Source organism: Clinocottus analis, unplaced genomic scaffold, assembly GCF_023055335.1.
Source record: "Clinocottus analis isolate CAN_PGR_092001 unplaced genomic scaffold, fCliAna1.0.p SCAF_23, whole genome shotgun sequence".
Taxonomy (NCBI): domain Eukaryota; kingdom Metazoa; phylum Chordata; class Actinopteri; order Perciformes; family Cottidae; genus Clinocottus; species Clinocottus analis.
Window position 1 is genome coordinate 2,490,907 of NW_027175965.1, and position 4,615 is coordinate 2,495,521.

The window sequence follows — 4,615 nt, forward strand, 5'->3', positions numbered from 1 at the left end:
ATAAAATCACTCTCCACTGTTTGGAAGTCTTGAAATGCCTTAAACTCCCCAGGAGAGGCCCTAACATGGATGAGTACCTCTGGAGGTGATCAGCTGACGGTGGTGCTTCTTTCAGGGTTTGCAGGTGAGAATGTTACCGTCCAGCTGGCTGAAAGGAAACTGCAACCTTCTCATGAAAGCCTTCACCGGGCTGTACATGTTCATGTGCAAAGAGGCCCTCGCTTTGCCGTTTGGTATTTAGATCATTCATTCATAAGTGTAACAACCCGGCTCTGAGTTCATGACCAATAATGGAAAGGACACAGTGGCTGATGGCGAATTAAAGGCGTTTATTATAATCAAGTAAAGAAAAGAGTACAACTGTGAAGTGTGTCAGTAACATCAGTAATGTAAACATGAACGTGTGAGCATGAAGAGTTGTGTCTGTCTTTGTCTCTGCCTCAGTGAGTCTCAGTCAGTCCTCTCCTCCTCCTCCTCCTCCTCCTCTTCTTCTATCCTCTCTTCGCGAAAACAAATAATAAAAAATGTGAAAACTAAATCTTTAAATCTAATCTTTGGATGATAAATGTAAACATAAATCATAAAGATAGAAATTGATATTTACCTTTTCAATAAGCGGGTTCACACATGCCCTCCTCTCTCTGTTTCTATCAGACAGTGTCATCATCAGTCCTCCTCCTCTTCCTCCTCTTCCTCCCCTCTTCGTAAAAACGAATAATACACATTGTGAAAATTTTTACAAATTTAGAGAATGAATGCAAACAAATTATCCATAAGTATGGAAAAACATGCTAGAAATTGATATTTACCTTTTAAATAACAGGGTTTCCACATGTCCTCCTCTTCTCTTCTCACTGTCTCAGTCTTTCCTCTCGTCCTCTTTTGTCTGCTCGTCATCTTCTCTGTCCTCTCGTCCTCTTCTCTGTCCTCTTTTTGTAAAAAAAAAACAATCATATAAAATGTGAAAAATAACAACTCTTTAGAGGATAAATGTAAACACCTATGTTTACCTTTTTAAAAAGAGGGTCCACACTTGCCCTCTACCTCTCCTCCTCTCCGTCCGTCTCCTTTCCCTCCTCACCTCTTCTTCGTGAAAACAAATAGAAAGAAATGTAAAATAAATTTTAAAAAAATATATAAAATGCAAAATCTTAAGGTGAACATATGAATAATGCATTAGAATGACAAAATATAAATAATTAATTACCTTTTTAAAAAGAGAAAGTTCACACTCACTTACCTCTCCTCTGTCTTTCTCTTTGTGAAAAAAACAAACAAATACAAAATCTTAAGAGAAAATAAACATGAGTTATACATCAATATGAAAAAACATTATAAACATTATATTTACCTTTTGGGAGGCTTCACACTCTGACTCCACCACCTCCTGCTCCTTTGAATACAACATAAAACATCTAATAGAATGTACAAATTAAACTTAACACAAAAATACATCAAATAAAGCATCAAATAAAACTAAATACATCAAATAAAACATCAAATATAACTAAACAATTCTAATAAAACATCAAATAAAACTTAACACATCAAATAAAACATCAAATAAAACTAAACAATTCTAATAAAACATCAAATAAAACTGAACACATCAAATAAAACATCAAATAAAACTAAACACATCAAATAAAACATCAAATACAACCTAATACACTGAATACATCTTCATATATCAAATACAACTTAATACATAGAATACATCTAAATACAACAAATACATCTTAATACATCAAATACATCTTAATACAAAAAATACAACTAAATACATAAAATACAACTTAATACATCAAACACAACTTTTTTTTCTTCTTTTTTTTGTTGATGTGTTCAACTAAACCTGAGGTAGCCAACACGGTGCCTGCGGGCACCTTGTCGCCCGCAGCGACCACGTGAGTCGCCCGCGAGACGTGTTCTAAAAATCAAATAAAAAAGAAAAAAGAAAATCGTCAAAAAAAAAAGAAAAAGTTATCAACCGACCATGGTCGCGTTAAAACTCTGCTCTGTATCGCAAACAGCGGAGTTCCGCCCCCAACACGGGCTCGCACAGAGCACAGACAGACACGGCGCACACGCAGGTGAGCACAGACACACACGAGCGCGCACAGAGCACACATTAATTCGAATCTTGCTTTAGTCGGACTATGCTCTCTTTCGGGGCAACTGCTGTTATCCGAATATACATGGCAGTGAATAAATCGAATCATTGGCCGAATGCATGTCATATCCGATACGACAGGTGGCGCTGTTTTCATTACATGTAGTGGTGATACAGCCATCTCCGCTTGACCTCTTCACTCTTCATAATGGAGAGAACCCCGCTAGCTTCGGTGGTTGTCGGGGAGCTAGCAGCAGCGCTAGCTGGCTACATCAGGGAGCTAGCAGAGACACCCACCGAAGGTACCTTCGGCTCGTAACCCGACTTTTACGTTTGTTTGTTTGTTTCTGCCGGCCGTGACAACTTATCGTCTCTTTCGACTTCCGGGTCACGACCTGGGAGGGAGATAGGGAGGGAGGAGGCGGCGGGATCTTGAGCATGCGCACAAACGCATTGTCCAGTTCCGATCCGATTCAGCGTTTACATGCAGTGTTATTCGAATTATCAATCGAATCGAATCGAGTTATCCAGGGGTGTTAATCGGATCGTAGTCGGACCACAGTTATTCGAATAAAGGTGTTCACATGAACTGGATAATTCGATTTTAGTCTGATTAAGCCAGTTATTCGAATCCATGTAACCGCACAGACTCGGCGCACACACAGGTGAGCACAGACACACACGAGCGCGCACACAGTGGAGAGAGAGAGCGGCAAAAAATATGTTGCGTGCTTTTCAATGGGATTTGCTACTTTAGCTAACACTATTTTAAGCTAACACTATTTTAAGATAACACTGTTTTAAGCTATCAGCGATCAGTTTAAAAGCCGATCAGTTCATGTACATGCGGGTCAAGACAAACAGGCTGCAGCCTGCAGCTCCATGAACAACGTTTCTGACTTCGCATATCGAGAGTCTCTGGGCGCGAGAGGAAATGCTGATTTTAAAAGTTCACCGTACGCCGTTAACAGGCTGCTGCGCATGCGCGACTCGCCGATTCTTGGCATTTTGCCAAAAGCCGATCTTTACGAGATCTGCGTGAGGTCTTTCTGCTGTTGGCGTCTTTTATCAGAAAACAGAGCTCAGCTCATTAAGCATGAATTGAGAGTACGTATCAAATCTACAACCCTGTTTTAAAAAGATGTGGAGAGGAACGCAGCTCACTGAGCCATTGATGCAACCTGATGCTAACACATCTGCACTTATTCTGTTTTGTTTAGCACAAAAATAGCTTATTGTTTTCCACAATAATCTATTCAGTAATAACTAAATATTATTTGTTTTGCATGGATATAACTTTATTTTCATTTTTCTAACAAAGTGATAAAACATTTTTTTCTACCATCATTGTTGTGGAAATTGTTAATAATTATTGTGAAGAATAAATAACATTCATATATGGTCAGACAGTTCACATATTAAAAGGTGATCTGTGTAACTTTGTTGTTCAGGAAGTTTGTATCAAACAAGTAGCCCTTCGGATTATTTTGTACCTCAAAGTAGCTCTCGGTTTCAAAAAGGTTGGTGACCCCTGAACTAAACACATCTAATGAAACATCAAATTAAACTTAAAAATCTAATAAAACATCAGATTAAACATAAAACATCAAATAAAACTAAAGACATCAAATAAAACTTGACACGTAAAATAAAACATCAAATAAAACTTAACAAATCTAATAAAACATCAAATAAAACTTAACACATCAGAACATCAAATAAAACATCTAATAGAACGTAATACATTAAATACAACTAAACACATCAAATACATCTTAATACATCAAATACAACCTAATACATAGAATACAACTAAATACATCAAATGCAACTAAACACATCAAACACAACTAAACACATCAAATACATCTTAATACATCAAATACAACCTAATACATAGAATACAACTAAACACATAACATACAACTTAATACATCAAATACAACCTAATACATAGAATACAAATAAATACATAAAATACAACTAAACATATCAAATACAACTAAACACATTAAATACAACTTAATACATCAAATATATCTTAATACATCAAATACAACTAAACATATCAAATACAACTTAATACATCAAATACAACTTAATGCATCAAATACAACCTAATACGTAGAATACAACTAAATACATACAATACAACTAAATACATCAAATACAGCTAAATACATCAAATACAACTAAATACATCAAATACAACCTAATACATCAAATACATCTTAATACATCAAATACATCTTAATACATCAAATACAACCTAATACATAGAATACAACTAAATACATCCAATTCAACTAAATACATCAAATACATCTCAATACATCAAATACATCTTAATACATCAAATACAACTTAATACATAGAATACAACTAAATACATCAAATACAAATAAATACATCAAATACATCTGAATACACCAAATACATCTGAATACATCAAATACAACTTAATACATAGAATACAACTAAATACATCAAATACAACTAAAT

At 35.5% G+C, this 4,615-nt stretch overlaps 1 long non-coding RNA gene across 2 annotated transcripts; it reads right to left on the bottom strand.

The window, feature by feature from the left end:
• Positions 1–309: 309 nt before the first annotated feature.
• Positions 310–4,256, bottom strand: LOC137793423 (uncharacterized). Of its 2 annotated transcripts, none has more exons than XR_011078220.1 (6): positions 1,352–4,256; positions 1,208–1,257; positions 1,011–1,083; positions 810–929; positions 605–700; positions 310–500 (listed from the first exon to the last, which is right to left on the bottom strand). It is a non-coding gene; the product is annotated as an uncharacterized lncRNA (long non-coding RNA). The 2 variants fall into 2 exon arrangements; XR_011078219.1 differs by having other exon boundaries at positions 1,011–1,086.
• Between the last annotated feature and the right edge of the window lie 359 nt (positions 4,257–4,615).